At 34.8% G+C, this 26,919-nt stretch overlaps 1 protein-coding gene across 2 annotated transcripts in view; it reads right to left on the bottom strand.

The window, feature by feature from the left end:
- The window catches only part of STXBP5L (syntaxin binding protein 5L), a 488,800-nt gene that overhangs the window by 101,744 nt on the left and 360,137 nt on the right, over positions 1-26,919 (bottom strand). The gene's annotated exons all lie outside the window — the stretch shown is intronic.

Consider the following 26,919-nt stretch of genomic DNA (forward strand, 5'->3'; position numbering starts at 1 on the left):
ACATTTGTGTTATGTAGTAGTAAGAATTCTTCATATATTTTAGGTAAGAATTATTAGTCAAAATAGGCATTATGAATATTTTCTTTCAGTATGTGAGTTATCTTTTAATTTGCTTAATGGTGTTTTTCTTTTTTTTGAGACAGAGTCTTGCTCTGTTGCCCAGGCTGGAGTGCAGCGGGGCAATCTTGGCTCACTGCAACCTTCACCTCCTGGGTAAAAGTGATTCTCCTGCTTCAGCCCTCCCAAATAGCTGGGATTACAGGTGCGGGCCACCGTGCCTGGCTAATTTTGGTATTTTTAGTGGAGACATGGTTTCACCATGTTGGCCAGGCTGGTCTCCAACTCCTGACCTCCAGTGATCCACCCGCCTTGGTCTCCCAAGGTGCTAGGATTACAGGCATAAACCACCATGCCTGGCCCTTTTTTTTTTTTTTTTTTTTTGAGGTGGGGTCTCGCTCTGTCGCCCAGACTGGAGTGCAGTGGTGGAATCTCGGCTCACTGCAAGCTCCGCCTCCTGGGTTCACGCCATTCTCCTGCCTCAGCCTTTGGAGTAGAGTAGCTGGGACTACAGGCGCCCGCCACCACGCCCGGCTAATTTTTTGTATTTTTAGTATAGACGGGGTTTCACTCTGTTAGCCAGGTGGTCTGGATCTCCTCAAGATCTGTAATCTCGCGGTCCGCCCGCCTCGTAAGCCACTGTGCCCGGCCCACGCCTGGCCTCTTAATAGTGTCTTTTGATGAGCAGAAATTTAATTTACTTTAAGAACAATTTATTATTTTTATTGTAATTTCTTTTTGATTCCTGTCTAAGTAGTCAGTGCCAAACCTATGGTCATGAAGATATTATTCTTTGTTTTCTTCTAGAACTTTAAAAATGATTCGTTGTGACATGAAGTAGGGATTAAAGTTCATTTTTCCTCCTATTTGTTTGCCCAGTTGTTCCACTATTATTTGTTAAAAAGACTTTCTTCATTGATTTTTATTGGTGCCTTTGTCAAAAACAAATTGGCCATACACGTGTGGATCTATTACTGGACTTTTTATTTTGTAATGATTGGTTTGTCTTTTTTTTTTTCAATTACCACCCTATCATAATTAATGTAGCTTCAAGGCACATCTTGAAATCAGGTAGTGAAGTTCTCCAATTTTGTTCTTCTTTTCCAAGAGTGTTTTAGTTATTCCAGATCCTTTGTATTTCCATATAAATTTTAGAATCACTTTCTCAAGTTCTACAAATAATTGTTAGATTTTTTTTATAGGACTGTGATAAACATAGAGCTTAATTTGGTAGACGAAAGATCTTTTAAAAATTGAGTCTTCCAACCTGTAAACCTGGTATTCCCCTCCATTTAAATAATTTTTAAAATGTTTCTTTCTGCAATATTTTGGAGATTTTGGTATCGAGGTCTTCTACATAGCATTTTTCCAGTCATCTCATTCTTTTTTGATCTTCTGTCTAGTTATTGTATCTATTTTTAAAAGTGGAACTTTTGAAATTTCCAACAATTATCGTTGAATTTATCTTTTTGATCATGTTAGGCATTGCTTCACGTATTTTGTAACTCTGTTATTTGGGACATATGTTTATAATTATATCATCTTGATTGATTGACACTTTTATCATTATAAAAGGTCTCTTTTTATTATAGTGACATTCTGCTTGCTTTAAAATCTATTTTTTCAAATGGTACTAGTATAGTAATTCCAGTTTTCTTATGGCTGTTGTTCATATGATCTTTTTCCATTCATTTTCAACCTATTTATACCTTTAAATCTAAATCTCTCTTATAGACAGGATATAGTCAGATCTTGACTGTTTTTTAAAAACAGTCTCACAGTCTATGTCTTTTGATTGGATTGTTTAATCCCTTAACATTTAATATTATCGATATATTTGCGTTACACTTGTCATTTTCCTTTTGGTTTTCTCTGTCTTATGTCTTTTTTTGATCCTCTAGTCCTCTTTCACTACTTTGTTTGGCATTAAGTGAATATTTTCTTGTGTGGCATTTTTTTCCTTTAATTAATCTTTCACCATATTTTGTGGAGTTTTCCTAGTGGAAAAACTTACCATATACATTAGAACTTACTGCATACATCTTATCGGAGTCTACTTCAGATGTATACTGACTTAATTCCAGTGAGATACAGAAATGTTCATTTTTAATAGCTGTATTCTCTCCTATGTGCCGTTATTGGTATACAAATTAAATCTATACATTTTATAAACCAATACAACATTATAATTACTACTTTATATAATTTTATTTCTTTTATAAAAGCTAAGAAATAAGAAGAACAAGAATATATTTATAACCTTCTGATTTACCATTTTACTGTTTACTCAAACACAACTTTCCTCTCACCCACTTCCTTTGTACTGTTATTGACAAATATATTTAATTTCTATATGTTATAGATCCCCAAATAACAATTACATATACATATGTTGTTTTATAAACTGCTTTAAAAATTAGCTGAGAGAAGAAATATGCATTTATATTCTTTCGTAATTACATGGTTACCTTAACAATGCTCTTTGATCCTTTGTGTAGATTTAAATTACAATCTAGGTTCACTTTCTTTCAGCCTGAAAAACTTCCTTTAGTATTTCTTGTAAGGTGGCTCTGCTAGTAATAAATTCTCTCAGCTTTTGTTTACCTGACCATGTCTATTTCAGCTAATTTTTTGAAAAATACTTTTGCTGGATATAAAGTTTTTTAAAAAATTTAATTTTATTTTAAGTTCTGGGATACATGTGCAGGACATGCAGGTTTCTTATATAGGTAAACATGTGCCATGGTGGTTTGCTGCACTTATCAACCCATCACCTAGGCATTAAGCCCCACATGCATTAGTTATTTATCCTGATGCTCTCCCTCCCCTGCCCCCACAACAGGCCCCAGCCTGTTGTTCCCCTCTGGATATAAGTTTCTTGAATGACAGTTTTTTCATTTGACCAATTTGAATATGTCATCCCATTCCCTTTTGGCCTCCATTATTACTGATGAGCTGTTAATCTTGTTAAGAGTTCCATGTATGTGACACGTCGTTTTTCTCTTATTGCTTTCAAGATTTTCTTTTTGTTTTTGCCTTGAAGCATGTTTCAGTGTGTTTACTATGATGCATCTGGTTGTAGATATTTTTCCATTTATCTTCTCGGAGTTTATTGAACTTCTTAGATGTGTAGATTAATGCTTTTCATAAAATTTGGGAAGTTTTCTTTTTCTTTTTTTTTTTTTTTGAGACGGAGTCTCGCTCTGTCACCCAGGCTGGAGTGCAGTGGCCGGATCTCAGCTCACTGCAAGCTCCGCCTCCTGGGTTTACGCCATTCTCCTGCCTCAGCCTCCGAGTAGCTGGGACTACAGGCGCCCACTACCTCGCCCGGCTAGTTTTTTGTATTTTTTAGTAGAGACGGGGTTTCACCGTATTAGCCAGGATGGTCTCGATCTCCTGACCTCATGATCCGCCCGTCTCGGCCTCCCAAAGTGCTGGGATTACAGGCTTGAGCCACCACGCCCGGCCAATTTGGGAAGTTTTCAGTCATTATCTTTTCACATATTTTTCTCCTTTCTCTGTCTCTCCTTTCCTTCTGCTAATCCTAGTATGTATATGTTGGTGCCCTTAATTGTGTCCCATGTTTCTCTGAGGCTTTATTTTTCTTCACTTTTTTTTCTCTCTGTCCTTCAGAATGCACTGTCTCTATCAATCTATTTTCAAGTTTACTTGTCGTTATTTTTGCTAGTTCAAATCTACTGTTGAGTCCCACTACTGAATTTTTCTTTTCACTTACTGTACCTTTCAACTCCAGAATTTCCATTTGGTTCCTTTTGTAACTTCTGTTTCTTTATTTGTGTTCTTGATTTGATGAGACATTGTCATCATAGCTTCCTTTACTTCTTTAAGCATAGTGTCTTTGAGTTCTTTAAGCATATTTATAATGGTGGTTTTGAGGTCTTGGTCTGTTCAATCCAACATCTGGGTCTTCTCACAGGAAATTTATGTTGCCTTTTTTTTCCTTGTGAATGAGCCACACTTTGTTTCATTGCAAGTCTCATGATATTTTGTTGAGAACTGGATATTTTAGGTAATATATTGTAGCACTTCCAGGTACTGATGACTGATTCCTCTCTCTCCCCTCCAGTTTTTGCTGTTTGCTTATTTATTTATTTAGTGACTCGGCTAGACTATTTTCATGAGGTTTATTTCCTCTACATTGTGAAGATTTTGAGGTTGCTTCTCAGAAGGCACAGTATTCAGTGTATATACAGTCACTCTGGGATGGCAGTAATTTTAGCAGGTTTCTCTTTGACTATCTCCTTCATCTCTCTGTTAAGCTGTCTGCCTCTGTTAATATCATATACAGCTGTTACACTGCTGAATCACAGCTGGGTAATTGCTCTATTATTTTATTGTTTTTAAAGCTTAGCATCCACGAAATGTTCTATTATTTTTGACAGTACCCTGGGACATACATTGTACAGTATTCTGATCTAATTTAATTTGATAAGGGGTCATTTTTGAGGCTAGTCTTTGAGGTTTAAATCCCAGGAGGGCTCTTCTTAGCAGTCTCTTTCATTGGTTCTCACTGGTGAACTAGCTTACATATGGTATAGTTTGTTGCCCCTAATTAAGAGGTGCTATCAATTACTTCCTCTCATTTCATTATCACCAAATTTCCCATTGGTTTTGAGAGCACACTTAGGCTTGAACTTTCCCACACTGTTTCGTGTAAGGCTAGTCACTTTGGGGAGGGCTTTGAAGCTCTCTATTCAGGTAGACTGCGTTTCTTTCCTGGGAAAAACCTTTGAGCCACTAGTCTGGGCCCTGGGCAAAGGTGGTATCCTCTGGTCTTCTTAGCTTATCTTTTCTAGCATAAAACTTCTGCCCTACGAGCAAGATGGGGTAAGGGTAATCAGGGACTCAGTATTTATGGTACTGAGGTCTATGCATGGGGTAGAGCTTCTGTCCTGTGAGTGGGGGATGGGCAGAAGGGAGCCTCTGACCTCTTGATAACACTTCCCAGGAATTTGGTCTCTTCAACTTGGAGTTGGAGGGGATGAGAAATGCTGGCAACCTGGAAGGGGGAGAGGAATTAAGTGAGTTGTGGTTCAAGTGCCACAGACTCTCATTGTTTCTACCAAGTTTCAGTAGATTTTCTTGAATAAATATTTCTTCATTTGCTATATGCCCTTAGGAAAATTTCCGGAGATTGTACGTGGTTGTTTTTAAAATACCTTTCACAAATTATCCTTTTTCACTCAGGAATAGGTCCATGATACTCCTCAGGCTGCCAGCTGGAAGTCTATCCTGTACATGGTATTTTTTTAAAGTTCATTTCCAAATTGTTTGCTGTTATTTATATGGAAATATAATTAATTGTTGTCTACTGACATGCATTCTTCAATCTTCCTAAATTCACTTATTATTTTTGTAGTTTCCTTTGGGTTTTCTACCTACACCATCATACCATTGGCAAGTAAAGAGAGTTTTAAATTTTCTTTCTAATCTTTAGGCATATAATTTTTTAATCTTGCTTTTTGTCCTTACTAGGTTATCAACTGCAATGTTGAATAAAAGTGATGATAGTAAACATCCTCTTCTGGTTACTGATTCTAAAAAAAAAAGTTCAGTATTTCACAATCAAGTATGAGGCTGTAGATTTTTCTTAGTAGGATTTATTCTATTGAGGAAATATTCTTCTATTCTTGTTTTGTTAAGGATTTTTATTTTAAAATATTTAATTTTGTCAAATGTTTTCACATGTATTGAGATGATTGTATTATTTTCTCCTTTATTATGTTAATCAGTATTTTACATTCATTGATTTTCAAATTTTAAACTTGCATTCCTGGGATAAATCCACTTTGCTTATGATGCTTTATCTTTCTTTTATATGTTTGTCTTCCATTTGCTAATATTTTATTTCTGATTTTTGCATCTAGTTCCATAAACGAGACTGACTTGTACTTTTATTGTACTGTCTTTGTCAAGTTTTAGTTATCAACATTGTGCTGGTTTCAGATAAACAGTTGGAAAGATTTCCTTCTTCTTATATTTCCTGGAAGAATTTGCATAAGATTGGTGTTACTTCTTCCTTAAATGTTTGATAGAGTTAACAAGTGCAGCCATCTGGGGCTTGTAGTTTTCTTCATTGTGGGTATTTAATTTTGAATTCAAAAATTTTCATGATAGGAGTTACTTATACTTTCCAATGTGTTTGGTGTTAGATTTGGTAAGTTTTGTCTTTCAAGGGATCTCTTAATTTCATCTAAATTGCCAGTTTCTGGGAATAGAGTTAATAATCTTACTTTATTATCTTTCATGTCTGTAGAATCCACAGTAATGCTTTTTTTTCCACTCCTGGTATTACTTTGTTCTTTTTTTCTGGATCAGTGTTGTTAGGGTTTTATATAATATTTTTGAAGAACTGTTTTGGGGTTTTGTTGATCTACTCTGGTTTGAGCTCCATTTCATTCATTTTTGATGATTATTATTTCCTTTACATTGAGTGGTTTTCATTGCTCTTACTTTTTAATGTCTTAAGAGCTTTTGATCATGAAGTTGAGATTTAAAAAAAATCTAACATAGCATCTAATGTTCTAAATTTTCCTCTAGGCACTGCTTCAGTAGCATCTCATTAATTTTGATATGTTGTGTTTGTACTTTCACTGAGTTCAAAAATATTTTAAAATTCCCTTTGTAATTTATTTTTTAAGCTATAAGCTATTTAGAGATGTGTTGCTTAATTTTCAAGTATTAGGGAATTTATACATATTGTTGATTCCTAATTTAATTCCTTTTGTGGCCAGAGAACGTATTCTACTTAATGTCAATTATTTGTAATTTATTATAACTTGTTTTATCGCGCAGTCTATCCTTATGAATGTTACATGTTTACATGAAAATAATTTGTATTTTCAATTGCATTGTGTAGGTGTGTATGTAATTTGATCAATTTGGTAAAGAGAGTTGCTTTAGTTTTTTATAACCTTACCAATTTTTGTCTCTTTGTTCTGTCAGTTACTAAAGAGAAATGATGCATTTCCATCAATGATGGTAGCATTGTCTATTTCTAGGTTTGACAGTTTTTGCTTCATATATTTTGAATATTTCTTATTAGGTTTATGCAAGTATGTAGGATTTTTAAATCATTCTGGTCATTTATTTTATTAATTTGAACTGTTTCTCTATCTCCTTACCTTGAAGTCTACTTCATCTAATATTAATATAGCCATATCAGCTTTCTTGGTGTTAGTGTTTTCATGGAATTCTTTTCCCCTTCTTTGACTTTCAACCTATTTATGTTTCTATAATTAACGTGCATCTTTTATAAACAGTATATACACTGTTTTTGGTATTTGTTTCTTTTTAATCTTATCTCAGAAGCTCTTTTTCTTTTTTTGGAATGTTTACTCTATTAACATTTAATATAATCTTTATGGGGTTAAGTTTATGTCTGTCATCTTTCTAATTGTTTTCAATTTGTCCCCTCAGTTCTATTTTTTTTTTTTTTACTGTTCCTCATTTCTGTCTTTCGAGAAAATAAAATATACTTAGTATTCCATTTTACCATCTCTTTGGCTTCTTAGCTACACCTCTCTGTTTTATTTTCTTTAATGGTTGTTCTAGGGACTATAATGTGCATCTATTTGTTAGATTCATTACAGTCTATCTTTAATTATTCTTACATCACTTCTCCTATGTTTAAAAAAGCAGTATAATTCTGTATACTTCTCTTCTATACTTTGTGTTACTGTTGTCATACATTCTACTTCCACATGTTATAAATCCCATAATACATTGTTACTTCTGAAAAAGTAACAAAGAATTTAAGGAAAGACAAAATACCTTTTTATATTTACCCACATATTTATTATTTCTAGTGCTTTTCATTCTTACCTGTATTCATAATTTTCCATCTGTTTTTTTTCATCTGCTTTAAAAATTTTCTTTATTGCTTATAGTACAGATCTGTTAATTCATGTACTTTCATTTTTGAATGATATTTTTGCTAGATATAGAATTCTGGATTGACAATTATTTTTCTCTAGCACTTAAAAGATGTCATTATGTTGTCTCTAGCTTCAATTATTTCTGATGGAAAAAAATCACTCTTTATTCATATTGTTCCCTTATATTTGTGTATGTGTGTATGTTTCTGTACTGCTTTTAAGATTTTCTCTTGTATGTTAGTTTTAGTAGTTTGACTATAAAGTCTTAAGTGTGGTTTTCTTATATATCTATATATGTGTGTGTGTGTGTGTGTGTGTGTGTGTGTGTATATATATATTTTTTTTTTTTTTTTTTTGAGATGGGGTCTCTGTTGCCCAGGCCGGAGTACAGTGCGGCAATCAAGGCTCACTGCAACCTCTGCCTCCCAGTTCAGGTGATCCTCTAACCTCAGCCTCGCAAGTAGCTGGGACCATAAGTGCATGGCCAGCTAATTTTTTGTAGTTTTTGGTAGAGACAGGGTTTCACCATGTCAGTCTGGTTGGTCTTGAACTCCTGAGTTCAAGTGATCCGCCTGCCTCAGCCTCCCAAAGTACTGGGATTACAAGCATGAACCACCATGCCCAGCCCTTTTGTATTTTTCTAGTTTAGGGTGTTCTGAGCTTCTTGGATCTTTAAGTTGATGTTTTCATCAAATTTGGAAAAAATTTCAGCCAAAGTCACTGATATTCATTTAACTTAATTATTATTATTTTTTAACTCTGCTTCTGTTTGGATCATTTCTATTGACCTGTATTCAAGTTAACTGATAGTTCCTACTACTGTGCAATATATTGTTAAAGCAATCATGTGAACTTTTGTTTTTGAAAGGAATGCCTTTTATTCAAAAAGTCCAATTTAGGTTCCTTGGTACTAAGTATAAAGGGTGCCTTGACCTTTCCATAAAAACGTTTAAATGTTACTGTCTCTGAAAAAACAGTTTTAGAATATGAAACCTTTATCCTCAAGATTTCTATGAATACGAAACCCTCAAGGAGGAAAAACATCACCAGCTTAATTATTTCTATAAAATATCTTCCTTTTTGCTTTTCATGTTGCTATGGGAAAAGATAACAATACTGTTTTAAAAAATGACAACGATAGATGATTTCATGAAACTTGCTTTTGATTTTTTGTCAACCTAATGCCTCAATTCAGAGGTCAAAGATGAATATAGGATTATATATTATCCTTCCATGTTGATGGTTACAAGATCTGCTAGGAGAGCAAATACAGTTGAAAAGATGCTGTTGGTGATTATTACCCTACACTGAGTTCACAAAGGTTCTTATAATTAGGAGAGGAAGCCAAAAGACACTTAACTCTACATATATAATCAACACATATATTCAATGGTAAAAAACACACAACATGAAATCTACTTTCTAAATAAAATTTTAACTGTACATTACAGTATTGTTTACCATATTCATACTGTTGTACAGCAGATATTTAGAACTTATTCATCTCGTATAACTCAAACTGTGTATCCACTGAAGAGCAGCTCTCCATTTTTCTCTCTCCACAGATCCTGGCAATCATTCTTCTACCTTCTGCTTCTGTGAGTTTGACTATTTTAGATATACGCCATGTAAGTAGAATCATATAGTATTTGTCCTTCTATGACTGGCTTATTTCATCTAGTGTAATGTCCTGAAGGCTCATCATGTTGTAGAATATGACAAGATTTTCTTCTTCTTTAAGGCTAATATTCCATTGTATGTATGTACCACATTTTCTTTATTTATTCATCTGTCTGCAGATATTTAGGTTGTGTAGAAGGTTTTAGTTTGATGCAGTATCACTTATGTATTTTTGCCTTTATTACCTATGCCTTTCATGTCATATTCAAGAATTCGTTGCTACGACCAATGTTATGAAGCTCTTCACCCATATTTTCTTCTGGAAGTTTTACAGTTTTAGGTTTTACATTTAATTTTTAAATGTATTTTGAATTTATTGTCACATATTATGTAAGATGATACAAATAGCCAATAGTTATACAAAAATAACATCACTAATCAACATCACTAATTATCAGGGAAATGCAGAAGAAACTACAATGAGATATCACCTCATACCTGTTAGGATGGCCATTATAAAAAACAAAACAAACAAACAAAAACAGAAAATAACAAGTGTTGATGAGGATGTGGAGAAATTGGAATCATTGTACACTGTTGGTGGGAATGTAAAATGGTACAGCTGCGATGGAAAACGGCACTAAGGTTCATCAAAAAATGAAAAATAGAATCCATATAGTCTACACTTTAAAACTTTTTCTTACTAAATTATTATTTACCATTATGTTCTAAATGTTTTCAATTTGATTTCACATTTCAGCCAGATAATATTTTGTTGTAGAAATACATTGTAGATGTAGGTGTCAGTAGACTATCCCTACTCTTCAGTTGTGGCAATCAAAAAGTCCACAGACATTGCCAAATATCCCTGGGGGACAATATCACGCCTAGTTGAGAGCCTGTTTTATTTATTACTTATTTATTTATTTATTTATTTGAGATGAAGTCTCACTCTGTTGCCCAGGCTGGAGTGCAGTGGCGCGATCTTGGCTCACTGCAAGCTCCGCCTCCTGGGTTCATTCCATTCTCCTGCCTCAGCCTCCCGAGTAGCTGGGACTACAGGCGCCTGCCACCACGCACGGTTAATTTTTTGTAATTTTTTTTTTTTTTTTTTTTGGTAGAGACGAGGTTTCACCGTGGTCTCAATCTCCTGACCTCGTGATATGCCCTTCTTTTTTTTTTTTTTTTTTTTTTTTGAGACGGAGTCTCGCTCTGCCGCCCAGGCTGGAGTGCAGTGGCCGGATCTCAGCTCACTGCAAGCTCCGCCTCCCGGGTTCACGCCATTCTCTTGCCTCAGCCTCCCGAGTAGCTGGGACTACAGGCGCCGCCACCTCGCCCGGCTAGTTTTTTTTTTTTTTGTATTTTTAAAGTAGAGACGGGGTTTCACCGTGTCAGCCAGGATGGTCTCGATCTCCTGACCTCGTGATCCGCCCGTCTTGGCCTCCCAAAGTGCTGGGATTACAGGCTTGAGCCACCGCGCCCGGCCCGTGATATGCCCTTCTGACTCACAATGAGATTACTATTAACTAACGTTAAGAATTAACTAATGTTCTTAACGTCACATACTGCTAAGTAGTATCTCCCGTATTTTGTATGTTTTTGTTGATTTTTGTAAATTCAAAGATAGAAACGTATTTTTTCCTACTAATTACAATTCAGTGTAGTTGATTTTCAATACAAAGCTTTGTAGTAAGAAATCTACACTGTAAAACTGATTTTAAAAGAAAAACAAACCTACTAAAATACTGAACTGAAAATCAGATATAACAATCACTTGTTTCATCTCTCATTGAAACAATGTACTTTTCAATGTATCTCTTCATTCTGTAGCTCTCTCATTTCTTTTAAAAAGTCTGTCTATAATAACAGACAAAGCCTCCTATTAAATATCAGTCCTTGTACCTGTGCTCTGATTCCCATTCCTTCTCACTTTCTTAAGAGTTTTGTTCCTTTAGTTATCCCCTCTCTCGCTTATTCTCAATCTCTTTTTCTATGGATCATTCTATATTCACATAAATTAAAAATATGCTCTTTTCTCTAAAATTTAAAAAACTCCAAACTGCTCCTTTTAACATCTTACTCCAATCCAGGTATTAATCTATTTTTTGGCACCCCTTCATAACCAAATATCTTTAAAGAGGTATTCAGTTGTGCTGTTTCCTCACCTGCTGCTCTTCAGTTTAACAATATTTTGGCTTCTATATCATTGCTTTTCTAAAATTGCTTTTTAAAGGGTCACTAACAACTTTCGCAGAGCCAGACACACTCTAATCACTTTTCTGAACTTATCCTACTTAGCTTATCTGTAGCATCTGATGGAGTTTACTACTTCTTGAAACATTCCCCAGTTTTTGTTTGTTTGTTTGTTTTCTCTTCTGTGAAGGTCTTTTCCTTTTTCTCTTCTCCCCGGCAACTCCTCTTCTTCCTGAAATTAAATGTCAAATTCCTGACATCTCTATCCACAAGTCTCCTTTTCTTCCCTACCTCCTTCTGTCTCTCTCTCGCTTTCTTTTTCTCTCTTGTCATCTTCCTTCTCCGCTTCCTCCTTCCCCTCCTCTTCTTCTAGGTAATTTCATTTATTCCCATGCCATTATATACCACCTATACGCTAAAGACTCAAATTATTGCCCTAGACCTCTCATCTGATATTCAGACTTACTTGTCCACTTGACATCTCCATTTATACAAAAGACATAATAAAATTTAGCATGTCTAAAACTGAACTCTTTATTTCCTACCACCACATGCCCCCTCCTATCTCAAACTTCTTCACCTTTGTGAAAAATATCATCACAATCAGTGGCTCAAGCCAAAATCTGGGAATAATCTTTGATTCCACTCTCTTATCTCTCACATTGAATTATAATCAGTAGCTCTGTAAATGCTAATGATTTCTGAATCTATCCTTTTTTCTCCCACAGCATTGCTATCACCCTAGTCAAGGCCACCTTCATTTCCTGCTGGAGTGCAATACTCGCCTTCTAATGGGTACACCAGCTTGCTTTCCTTTTTGGTTCCACAATATTTTCTTCACACAGCAGTGTGGATATTTTTAGTCATAAACCAAAGCGTATCATTCCCCTGCTTAAATTAAAATAGAATTTCTTATAATTACTTCAGAAGCTTTTATGATCTTGTCCTTACTCATCTCTACAACAAAATCTTCACTTACTTTTTCTCTTCTGCACAACACTGTCAGCTTCCTTGCATTCTTCCTGTTTCTAGATGATATAGTTAAGCCCTTTACCATCTTAGAACCTTCTATTTCATTTATTGATTTATTTTTTGAGGCAGAGTTTTGCTCTTGTTGCCCAGGCTGGAGTGCAATGGCACCATCTCGGCTCACTGTAACCTCTGCCTCCCAGGTTCAAGCGATTCTCCTGCCTCAGTCTCCCAAGTAGCTGGGATTACAGGCGCCCACCAATACACCCGGCTAACTTTTTGTATTTTTAGTAGAGACAGGGTTTCACCATATTGGCCAGGCTGGTCTCGAACTCCTGACCTCAGGTGATCCGCCTGCCTCGCCCTCCCAAAGTGATGGGATTACAGGCGTGAGCCACGGCGCCCGGCCTATAACCTTCTTATAAGCTGTTCACTCTGTCTGGAATGTGCTGTTCCCTGCTCTTCTTTGCGTTAGTTCTTCTTTTAAAAAATAGGCTTGTTAAGGTTTAATTAATATGTTTGTAAAATGTACTATTGGAATACATTTTGACATACGTATACATCCATAAAACCATCTCTGCAATTAACATAATAAACACATCTGTCATGCCCAAGAGTTTCTTTGTGCCCTCTTGTAACCCTCTCTTCCAGCCCTCATCACATGTGTCCCTTCCCATTCCCAGGCAATTACTAATCTACTTTCTGACACTATGCATTTGTTTTCATTTCCTGGAATTCTGTATAAATGGAATCATACAGTAATGTGTCCTTTTTCTCCTGATTATTTTTACTCACTACAATTATTTTGGATTCATCCATGTTGTAGCATTTATCAATAGTATATTCCCTTTTATTGTGGAGTAGAGCACCATTGTTTGGATTTGCCAGAATTTGTTTATCCATTTACTTAACAAAAATTTGAGTTGTTTTAGTTTTTAAAAAATTTTTAATTTTTTTCATTTTAATAGGTTTTTGGGTAACAAGTCGTGTTTATTTACATGGATAAGTAATGGTGATTCCTGAGATTTTAGTGCACCCATAACCAAGCAGTGTGCACTGTACCCAATGTGTCATCTTTTATCCCTCACCTGCCTCTCACCCTTTTCCTTGAGTCCCCAAAGTCCATAGTATCATTCTTATGTCTTTGCATCCTCATAGCTTAGCTCCCACTTATAAGTGAGAACTTACAATGTTTGGTTTTCCATTCCTGAGTTACTTCACTTAGAATAATGGTCTCCAGCTCCATCCAGGTTGCTGCAAATGCTATTATTTCATTACTTTTTATTGCTGAGTAGTATTCCATGATATATCACATTTTCTTTATCCACTCGTTGATTGATGGGCATTTGGTTGGTTCCATATTACTGCAATTGTGAATTGTGCTGTTATAAACATGCATGTGCAAGTGTCTTTTTCATATAATGACTTCTTTTCCTCTGGGTAGATACCCAGTGGTGGGATTGCTGGATCAAATGGTAGATCTACTTTTGGTTCTTTAAGGGATCTTCATACTGTTTTCCATAGTAGTTGTAGTAGTTTACATTCCCATTAGCAGTGTGAAAGGGTTCCCTTTTCACTATATCCACGCTAACATGTATTATTTTTGATTTTTAAATTATGGCCATTCTTGCAGGAGAAAGATGGTATTGCATTGTGGTTTTGATGTGCATTTTCCTGATAATTAGTGATGCTGAGCATTTTTACATGTTTTTTGGCCATTTGTATATTTTCTTTTGAGAATTGTCTATTCATGTCTTTAATCCACTTTTTGATGGAATTATTTGATTTTTTTCCTCACTGATTTGAGTTCCTTATAGATTCTAGATATTAGTCCTTGTCAGATGCATAGTTTGTGAAAATTTTCTCCCACTCTATGGGTTGTCTGTTTACTGATTATTTATTTTGCTGTGAGGAAGTTTTTAGTTTAATTAAGTTCCATCTATTTATCTTTGTTTTTGCTGCATTTGCTTTTGGGTTGTTGGTCATAAAGTCTATGTTTAAGTCAATGTCTAGACAGGTTTTTCCAATGTTCAGAATTTCTATAGTTTCAGGTCTTAGATTTAAGTCTTTGATTAATCCTGAGTTGATTTTTGTATTAGGGGAGAGATGATGATTCAGTTTCATTTTTCTACATGTGGCTTGTCAATTATGCCAGGATCATTTATTAAATAGGGTGTCCTTTCCCCACTTTATATTATTGTTCGCTTTGTTGATCAGTTGGCTGCAAGTATTTGTCTTTATTTCTGGGCTCTCTATTTTGTTCCATTGTTCTATGTGCCTCTCTTTATATCAGTACCATGAGGTTTTGGTAACGATAGCTTTGTAGTGTAGTTGAAGTCAAGAAATGTGATGCCTCCAGATTTTTTCTTTTTGCTTAGTCTTGCTTTGACTATGTGGGCTTTTTTGGTTCTGTGTGAATGAATTTTAGAATTGTTTTTTTCTAGTTTTGTGAAGAATAATGATGGTATTTTGATGGAAATTCCATTGAATTTGTAGATTACTTTTGATAGTATGGTCATTTTCACAATATTGATTCTACCCATCCACGAGCATGGCATGTATTTTCATTTTTTTGTGTTGTCCATTATTTATTTCAGCAGTGTTTTGTAGTTTTCCTTGTAAAGATCTTTCACCTCCTTAGTTAGGTAAATTCCTAAGTATTTTATTTTATTTCATTATAGCTGTCGTAAAAGGGGTTGAGTTCTTAATTTGATTCTCAGCTTCGTCACTGTTGGTATATAGCAGTGCTATTGATTTGTGTACATTGATTTTGTATCCTAAAACTTTACCAAATACACTTATCAGATCTATGTGCTTTTTGGATGTGTCTTTAGGGTATTCTAGGCATACAATCATATCATTGGCAAACAGCGACAGCTGGATTTCCTCTTTACTGATTTGTATGACCTTTATTTATTTCTTTTGTCTGGTTGTTGTAGCTAAGACTTCCAGTACTGTGTTGACTAGAAGTGGTGAAAGTGGGCATCTTTGTTCTTTTCTAATTCTCAGGAGAAATGTTTTCAGCTTTCCCCCATTCTGTATAATGTTGGCTGTAAATTTGTCATAGATGGCTTTTATTACCCTTAGTTGTTTTCCTTCTATGCTGATTTTGCTGAGGGTTTTAATCATAAAGTGATAATGAATTTTATCAAATGCTTTTTCTGCATCTATTGACATGATCATATGATTTTAAATTTTGTTTATGTGATATACCACATTTATTGACTTGTGTATGTTAAACCATCCCTGCATCCCTGGTATGAAACCCACTTGATTGTGGTAGATCATCTTCTTGATATGCTATTAGATTTGGTTAGCTAGTATTTTGTTGAGGATTTTTGCACCTACATTCATCAGGGATATCAGTCTGTAGTTTTCTTTTTTTGTTATATCCTTTCTTGGTTTTGGTATTAGGGTGATATTGGCTTCATAGAATGATTTGGGGGAGGATTCCCTCTTTCTCTATCTTTTGGAATAGTTTCAAATATTTTCAATGGGATTGGTACCAATTCTTTTTTGAATGTCTGATAGAATTCAGCTGTGAATCCATCTGGTCCTGGACTTTCTTTTGTTGACAATTTTTAAAATTACCGTTTCAATCTCACTGCTTGTTATTGGTTGGTTCAGAGTTTCTATTTCTTCTTGGTTTAATCTAGGAGGGTTGTATATTTCCAGGAATTTATCCATCTTCTCTAGGTTTTCTAGTTTGTGTGCATAAAGGTGATGATAGTAGTCTTGAATGACCTTTTGTATTTCTATTGTATTGGTTGTAATATTTCCCTTTTGTTTCTAATTGAGTTTATTTGGATCTTCTCTCTTCTTTCCTTGGTTAATCTCACTAATGTTCTGTCAATTTTGTTCATCTTTTCAAAGAACCACCTTTTGATTCATTTCTCTTTTGTATTTTTTGTTTGTTTCAATTTCATTTAGTTCTGTTCTGATCTTTGATATTTCTTTTTTTCTGCTGGGTTTGGGTTTGTTCTTGTTTCTCTAGTTCCTTGAGGTGTGACCTTAGATTGTCTATTTGTGCTCTTTCAGACTTTTTGATGTAGGCATTTAATGCTATGAACTCTCCTCTTAGCACTGCTTTTGCTGTATCCCAGAGGTTTTGATAGGTTGTGTCACTATTATCATTCAGTTCAAAGAATTTTTAAAGTTCCATCTTGATTTCATTATTGACCCAACTATCATTCAGGGGCAGATTATTTAATTTCTATGTATTTGCAGGGTTTTGAGGGTTCCTTTTGGAGTTGATTCCACTGTGTGAATTTTATTCCACTGTGGTCTGAGAGAGTACTTGATATAATTTTGACTTTTAAAAATTTATTGAGACTTGTTTTGTGGCCTATCATATAGTCTATCGCGGTTAATCTTCCATGTGCTCACAAATAGAACATATATTCTGCAGTTGTTGGGTAGAATGTTCTATAAATATCTGTTAAGTCCATTTATTCTAGGGTATAGTTTAAGTCCATTGTTTCTTTGTTGACTTTCTGTCTTGATGATCTGTCTAGTGCTGTCAGTGGAGCACTGAAGTACCCCACTATTATTGTGTTGCTATCTATCTCATTTCTTAGGTCTAGTAGTAATTGTTTTATAAATTTGGGAGCTCCAGTGTTAGATGCATATAAATCTAGAATTGTGATATTTTCCTGTTGGACTAGTCCTTTTATCATTGTTTAATGTCATTTCTTGTCTTTTTAAACTATTGTTGCTTTAAAGTCTGTTTTGTCTGATATAAGAATAACTACTCCAGCTCATTTTTGGTGTCCATTTGCATGGAATGTGTTTTTCTACTCCATTACCTTAATTTTATGTGAGTCCTTATGTATTGGGCGAGTCTCTTGAAGAGAACAGATACTTGGTTGGTGAACTGCATGTTGTGGGAATTTGGTGTCCAGATTATTTAGTCAGCCAGTAATAAGTATAGTAACTGATAGGTATTTTTAAAATCCTCTCCCTGCTCTCATACTCCACCCTCAAGTAGGCCCCAGTGTCTGTTGTTCACTTCTTTATGTCCATGTGACATAGGACCTGACAAAGATTTCGTGATGAAGATGCCAAAAGCAATTACAACAAAAACAAAAATTGACAAATGGGACCTAATCAAACTAAACAGCTTGTGCACAGCTATAAAAACTATCAACAGAGTACACAGACAACATTTTGGATAGGAGAAAATATTTGCAAATTATGCATTCAACAAAGGTTTAATACTCAGAATCTATAAGAAATGTAAACAAATTTGTAACACAAAAAAAACTGATTTCATTAAAGAGTAGGCAAAGGACATAAATAGACACCTTTCTAAAGAAGATATACATGCAGCCAACAAGCATCTGAAAAATGCTCAACACCTCCAATCATTAGAGAAATGGAAATCAAAACCACAGTGAGATCCATCTCACACCAGTCAGAATGTCCATTATTACAAAGTCAAAAAATAACAGATGTTGGAGAGACTGTGGATAAAAGATAATGCTACACACTGTTGGTAAGAGTGTATATTAGTTCAGCCATTGGGGAAATCAGTATGGCAATTTCTCAAAGAACTTAAAACAAAATTATCACTCAACCCAGCAATCCCACTATTATGTATATACCCAAAGAAATATAACTTGTGGTTTACCATAAAAACACATGCGTGCATATGTTTACTGCAGCACTATCCACAATGGCAAAAACATGGAATCAATCCAAATGCCCATCAACAGTAGACTGGATTAAGAAAATGTGGTACATATACACCATGGAACACTACACAGCCATAAAAAAGAATGAAATCATGTAATCTGCAGCAACATGAATAGAGCTGGAGGCCATTATTCTAAGTTAACTAATGCAAGAAGAGATTCTTTTTAAAAGCTGTTTTGGCTACTCTAAATCCTTTGAATTTCTGTATGAACTTTAGAATCAGTTTGTCGTTCCTACAAGAACATCTGCTGGATTTTTATTGGGATCTAGCAATGAAACTACAAATCAATTTGGAGTGAACTGCCATCTTAATAAAATTGAGTTTTGTGAGACATAAACTTGGTGTAACTATTTATTTAAGTCTTCTTAACTTTTCTCAGCAATGTTTTCTGGTTTTCCATGTGTGGGTCTTTCATATCTGTTGTCTCATTTATGGCTAAGTACTTCTTATTTTTGATGATATTGTAAATGGTAATTTTAAAGTTCAATTTCAGATTGTTGTATGCATATAGAAATACAATGGAATTTTGTATATTAACCTTATATCCTGCACATTGTTAAACTCACAGTGTTAGTTCTAGTAGCTGTTTTTGGCAGATTTCATTAAGTTTTCTTCATAGACAATCATGTTTTCTGTGAACAAAACCATTTACCTTCTTCTTCCTTTCCAATCTAGATAACTTTTATTTCTTATTCTTGCTTGACAACACTGTCTAAAATTTCCAGTACAATGTTAAATAGAAGTAGATGTGAGTTAAAAACTTTTTCTAGTTGGGGTAGTGGGAATGGCAGTATTTCCTTTATTTGAGTGTTGGGCATTGTTTCCTTTAATCCTTTCAGATGGCTCTTTTCCTGTTCCTGGATAGCTGCATCATATGTATACGTTGATCAGCATTTTGCTCTAGGAGGAAACACTGTAGCTCTCTGAAATTCTTTTGTGAGCTGCAGATGCTTTAGTTCCTCTGGTTTCTCATCTTCATCTCCCAGCTTAAAAAGCTCAGTGGTTTCCTCCTGGGCTTCCCCTCCCTTTGCTACGTCCAGAAATTATGTTGAGATTAGTAAATGGGTATGATTGTTAGGTTTCCCATCTGTCCCATCACGTTTTTTTCATTGTTTGATATCCTGTGTCTTAAAAACCATTGTTTTCATTTATTTTGTCTATTTTGGGGGAATGGGTGTGGGGTTTTCAGGTAGGAGGTTAAATCTGGTACCTGTTACTCTATCTTTCTATCTTGGTTGGTAGTGAGAATCTAAAGCTTTGACTATTTCTTATCTTACAAAACTTCACTTAAATGTTTCCGTGTTAGATAGGCCATTCTCTGATAACACCCTCAAAAATAGGTCCACCTTATCTCATTTTTCCCTATCATTGCATTGCCACCTTTTTTCAATTATCTATGAATTTATTTATCTGTATGTTACCTATTATAAATGAAAGGAAAAGACCATAACTGTTTCACTCATCACTATATACTTAATGCCTAGAAAAATGTTTGACACAAGAGATGCTCAATAAAATATTATTTGAATGAATGAATTTTTCCCCATTTATTGTTCACCATAATTTTTGCTGATTTTTGTTTCTTTAAGCCTTCCTTCTTTAATTTTTTTTGTTTACTTCTCCATTCCTGTCTTTCTGTTCATTTTAAAATACTTATTTGCCTTTCTTGGCTAGTTCTCTTATCATCCCCTTTTCTTTTATTTCTTCTTTATTTTTCAGATGTTTTTAGGATCTGTTATCATCCCCCTGCCCTCTGAAAAGAAAGGGATAATAGGCCCGGGACTCTCCAAAGGATCCCTTGTTGCATAACTAGAAATTAATGCACAACTAGAAATTGATGCACAAGCAATGTAGACAATCCTCTAAATTAAGCTTACTTTTCAAACTTCCCTTAATTCAAATGGCATAATATCAGTTTTTAAATAGCAAAATTTATGTGATTATCACAAGTAGAACTGTTACTAGGCAATGAGGCAGCAGCCTGAGTTTTAGCCCTAACTATTCCACAGATTGCTTATGATTCTGGAAGTTATTTAACCTCTCTGTGATGTGGGTTGGTTCATCTTTTATAATAATTATAATAACTAACATTTATAGAATCACTTTTATTAACATTAACCCAGAAAAGTTCTACAGCTCTCTAAGGGAGATAGAAATTGTGATTTTTACTTTATATATTAGAAGAAAGAAACTCAGAGTGATTAAATGCCTTGTTTAAGATTATAAATGTATGAAGTAGCTAATAAATGGAAAAGGTAAACAATGTAAATCTGATCAGATGTCTGCTGTTCTTTTCAAAGCGTTTTTCTGCTTCTAAAAATCATAGTCTGTAAAATATGAAAGTTTTCTCTCAACTACAAAATTTTATTATTCTATGATGTGAAAGTTTTGCAGATTGGTAATTTAAAGATTTGGGGAGGTCAGCTGCTTGGAGCCTAACCTATGGAATAAGTTGACCAGTAAAGGAGTCATTGATATAATTTCATTGATAGTGTGCAAAAAGTGAGGTGTTTTCTGATTATAAAATAAAGGACTTGGTTTCCAATGTTCCTGAAACTTTTAAAAAGACACTTAGAGATCCAAGATTATACAGTGAAAAGCCTATCGAGTAACTTTAGTGTCAGATAGGCATAAGTTTGGGTCCCACTTATTCTGTGTGACTTTGAGAGACTAATTTCATTTTTTCAACTTCAATTTTCTCATGTGTAGAGAAATATACTAATATGTACCAATCTGCCTCAAAGGGTTATAATCACTATTAGATAATATAACACTGAGTCAAATTGACTAGCAGAGTAGAACACATAATCAATGGAACTGGGTTCTATCACCCCAAATATGAACAATGCGTATATGCTTTTCTGAAAGTTAAGAAACAATTCATGAAAAGGCTGAACAGTGTCTACTGTAATAAAGTGAGACTATAGAAATATAATCAGATTGTATTATCCAATAGTTAAACTTCAAGTCAAATTTTCATAAAATGTATTTTGAAAAGCAATTGTAGGATATACCTTTGAGTGGTTAAAGAATCAATCCCTTTTCATAATATACAATATTGATCATTCAGAGAAGACTTTTAGGAAATCTGATTTTAAATCCTAGGGCTTGTCTGAGCCCCTGTGGAGCTCACTGGTAGAGATACAGAGGATTTCTTTAAGTCCTTCTACTTACTTGATTTTACTTCTGACTTAAAACGTTAGGTCTCTAGTTAGAAATTATGATTACTTTTGCAAAATTCTGGTGAACTCACTCCTATTCAACATAGTGTTGGAAGTTCTGGCTAGGGCAATCAGGCAAGAGAAAGAAATCAAGGGTATTCAGTTAGGAAAAGAAGAAGTCAAATTGTCCCTGTTTGCAGATGACATGATTGTATATTTAGAAAACCCCATTGTCTCAGCCCAAAATCTCCTTAAGCTGATAAGCAACTTCAGCAAAGTCTCAGGATACAAAATTAATGTGCAAAAATCACAAGCATTCTTATACACCAGTAACAGACAAACAGAGAGCCAAATCAGGAATGAACTTCCATTCACAATAGCTTCAAAGAGAATAAAATACCTAGGAATCCAACTTACAAGGGATGTAAAGGACCTCTTCAAGGAGAACTACAAACCACTGCTCAGTGAAATCAAAGAGGACACAAACAAATGGAAGAACATACCATGCTCATGGATAGGAAGAATCAATATCGTGAAAATGGCCATACTGCCCAAGGTAATTTATAGATTCAATGCCATCCCCATCAAGCTACCAACGAGTTTCTTCACAGAATTGGAAAAAACTGCTTTAAAGTTCATATGGAACCAAAAAAGAGCCCGCATCTCCAAGACAATCCTAAGTCAAAAGAACAAAGCTGGAGGCATCACGCTACCTGACTTCAAACTATACTACAAGGCTATAGTAACCAAAACAGCATGGTACTGGTACCAAAACAGAGATATAGACCAATGGAACAGAACAGAGTCCTCAGAAATAATACCACACATCTACAGCCATCTGATCTTTGACAAAGCTGACAAAAACAAGAAATGGGGAAAGGATTCCCTATTAAATAAATAGTGCTGGAAAAATTGGCTAGTCGTAAGTAGAAAGCTGAAACTGGATCCTTTCCTTACTCCTTATACGAAAATTCATTCAAGATGGATTAGAGACTTAAATGTTAGACCTAATACCATAAAAATCCTAGAGGAAAACCTAGGTAGTACCATTCAGGACATAGGCATGGGCAAAGACTTCATGTCTAAAACACCAAAAGCAACGGCAACAAAAGCCAAAATTGACAAATGGGATCTCAATAAACTAAAGAGCTTCTGCACAGCAAAAGAAACTACCATCAGAGTGAACAGGCAACCTACAGAATGGGAGAAAATTTTTGCAATCTACTCATCTGACAAAGGGCTAATATCCAGAACCTACAAAGAACTCAAACAAATTTACAAGAAAAAAACAAACAACCCCATCAAAAAGTGGGCAAAGGATATGAACAGACATTTCTCAAAAGAAGACATTCATACAGCCAACAGACACATGAAAAAATGCTCATCATCACTGGCCATCAGAGAAATGCAAATCAAAACCACAATGAGATACCATCTCACACCAGTTAGAATGGCGATCATTAAAAAGTCAGGAAACAACAGGTGCTGGAGAGGATGTGGAGAAATAGGAACACTTTTACACTGTTGGTGGGATTGTAAACTAGTTCAACCATTATGGAAAACAGTATGGCGATTCCTCAAGGATCTAGAACTAGATGTACCATATGACCCAGCCATCCCATTACTGGGTATATACCCAAAGGATTATAAATCATGCTGCTATAAAGACACATGCACACGTATGTTTATTGCGGCACTATTCACAATAGCAAAGACTTGGAATCAACCCAAATGTCCATCAGTGACAGATTGGATTAAGAAAATGTGGCACATATACACCATGGAATACTATGCAGCCATCAAAAAGGATGAGTTTGTGTCCTTTGTAGGGACATGGATGCAGCTGGAAACCATCATTCTTAGCAAACTATCACAAGAACAGAAAACCAAACACCGCATGTTCTCATTCATAGGTGGGAACTGAACAATGAGATCACTTGGACTCAGGAAGGGGAACATCACACACCGGGGCCTATCATGGGGAGGGGGGAGGGGGGAGGGATTGCACTGGGAGTTATACCTGATGTAAATGACGAGTTGATAGGTGCAGCACACCAACAAGGCACAAGTATACATATGTAACAAACCTGCACGTTATGCACATGTACCCTACAACTTAAAGTATAATAATAATAAATAAATTTAAAAAAAAAAGAAAGATAATAATTGTGGGGTACGTCATAGATGAGTCAAAGGATAATCCCTAAAAATGAAAGCCAGTTAGTACAATGCTACAAATACAAGGCTAGGGTGGGAGGAAGCAACTTTAGGGAACTGGGGACTATAAAAATTACAAATACAAAAATAATTAATAGAACAAACTTGCAAACTTTTCTAAATACCAAAATAATTTTTTAAAAGGAGACAGTAAATTGACAAACACAGTAAACAAAATATAATTCAAACTGAAAGGATACCAAAAAATGAAAGCACCAAACCCAAACACATCCATTCTGTCAATAAACATGAATAGGCTGAACTCACCTATTAAATAAAAAGATTTTAAAATTGGCTTATAAAGCAAAACCAAAATCTATGCTGTATGCCAGATACATCTAAAATACAGTCATTCCAAAAACTTAAATCAAATGAATGGAAAAAACACATCAGGCAAATGAAAACAATAAGACAATAAACCTAATACCAGAGGAAGTAGAATATAGGCCAAAAGCATTAGATGAGACAAACAGTGTTGTTTGATGTTGCTCATAGCCACAGTTCATAAGTTATATAAAATACTATTGGTATCTACGCACTAAAAAATACAACCACACCCACATACAGAACAGAAACTTCAGTTGGTGCAGGGAGATACCAAGAAAAAACACTAACAGTAGTATTGCCTTTTACTCTGTTGAATTGTCTTATTGATCTGGAAGTACTTGTTATTTATTAACGTGTAATTCCACGGTTGATTTCATGTATTGTAAATATTACCTATATGACCACATGACTAGTATTTTTACTCTTATAGTAGTATATTTTGAAAATAAAAGTTTCTAATTTTATTGAAATCCAAAAAAAAAAAAAAAAAATTCTGGTGAACTCAGTACCTAGTTCTTCTCTCATTTGTCAGATTTGAAAAGTTCCCTGGTAGTTCATGTGAGAGAAAAAATGCCTGCTGCCATGCTCTGTCTATCCTACTGACATCATCATTTACTTACAGATCTTATGACTTTTGCTAGATGTAGAGAATATAAAGAATTTTAGATATGATCTTGAGATTCTTGTCATGCATTTGGAAAGGTAGAGCATAAGTATAAAAGTAAGGAGCCATACAAATGAATCCAGGCTAAATGTCAACTAAATGGTTCAAGCAAGCCTGTACTGTGTACAAACCTGGACACTGGAAGCGTTTAAATAAAGGAATTGGCACAACGGGGCTCTGATGGTGGTAGGAAAGGCTTACTATAGAAAGTAAACTTTTAGTAGGGCGTTTTCAGAGAGGGAATAATATGAGTAAATCATAATGGTAGTAAGATACAAAAATTTGGCTTAAGAGGAGAATAGTGGAAAATCCATTTGAAGATGTTGATAGAAATTATACTTTAGAGGATCCTGAATGAAGGTTTTTAAAAAAAATTCTGAAGGAAATATAAGAAATATAAGAAAATATATTATTGAGATTTCTCAGAACTTTTTAAAACTTTACATCACGGCTGATACTATTGGATCCTGATGATCTAAGAGCCCGTTTCTGCTCCTGATCTTCAGTCTCCAATTTAGCTTCTTACCATAAAATAATTACAAGTTTATTACAGAAAAATCAGAATATATTGTAAAGCTAAAAGAAGTCTATAAAATCCACAAAGTGTTGTTCCAGAAACTTTTCTGTCTCTACACACACACACACACACACACACACACACACACACACACACACAATGTAGGAGATCCTACCTTCAGAAGGCTAAACTGGGATTCTGAAGTCTGAATATGTGTATTAAACCATGCTGAGACTATTTACAGAAAAGTTTTGGCTGAAATCCTTTATGTGGTGCAGAGGATGGGTGTGAAAAAATGGCACAGAGCAGGAATCAGCAAATTTTTAATGTAAAGAATAGGACAGTAAACATTTCAGGCCTTGTGGCCATATAGTTTCTGCTGCAGCTACTCAACTCTGCCATTGTAGTGTGAAAGCACTGAAGGACAATATATAAATGAATAATTGTGACTATGTCCCAATAAAACTTTATTACAGAAACTGAAATTTCATACAATTTTCAGATGTCAAGAAATACCATAGTTATCATAGTATCAAATAAGCTTCTGTTTTAGGAGCAGCAGAAGCCAACATAGATACCAATATTCTCACACATGGCAACAGGAACAGAGAGAGTGGGAAGAATTCCTAAAAGGGGGTGCTCTGCTAGAGTAGAAAACTAGAGAATATTTATGAGCAAAAATTACTCAACTTCTGGACACTCCCAGGAACATTTTGAGGATTTCACAGAGACTGACTTATGTAAGCTAAGGGCATAAACCAGTTAAGTTTTAGGTTATGTTACTGATAAGATTCCATTAGTATCTATGAACTGGTGAGGTCTGAAGAAATTCAGGTTACAAACAACATATATGTGTGAGTGTGTGTATAAAATGTATATGTTACACAACTCTAAGGCCATTTTTTTTACATATTGTAAAGCAGCCTGCTTTTTAACAGAATATATTAACATATGATAAACTTTTTTTATGTCAATAAATATTTACCCATAACATCACTAGTGTCATCTGTACCTCCAGTCACACACACTCTCACTCTTCATCCTTTCTATACCAGTTTTTATAATTGCTTACTCTAGACAACTTCGGATCTGTGTTTGCTACCATGGTAAATGTTGATCTTATTTACTCATTTACTTTTTACCTTAATTATCCTACTTTATAATGTTTGGGTGCCTTAAATCACCATAGAAATATGTGTTTGTATATTTTAATAAAAATAATCAGAAATCAGGAATACTTCGTTATCTTCAAGGGATATAATTATTTAAAAGAAGCAAATGGTTAGTCCCTGGTTAGAATAGTACTATAAAATGGCCAAAGCATAAGGCTGCCAAAAGAAGAAAGCATTGACTTATTACTGATACTGGTATCAGTAATAAGTTTTATTATTTACAGGGCATCATAGCTCTTCTTTCTCAAAATAAAAGACAGTGACTGTTGGAATAGCAGGACATGGTCTGCATGGTTTGAAATAAACACAAAAACAATGGGTATGATTGAATGGGTACAGGACAATAATGGATTGAAATATTTCTATAATAATTTTTATGAAAATTATCAGGTTGCACACCATAACAAAACAAAAATTTGCATGCATGCT

Source organism: Macaca mulatta, chromosome 2 (assembly GCF_049350105.2).
Source record: "Macaca mulatta isolate MMU2019108-1 chromosome 2, T2T-MMU8v2.0, whole genome shotgun sequence".
Taxonomy (NCBI): domain Eukaryota; kingdom Metazoa; phylum Chordata; class Mammalia; order Primates; family Cercopithecidae; genus Macaca; species Macaca mulatta.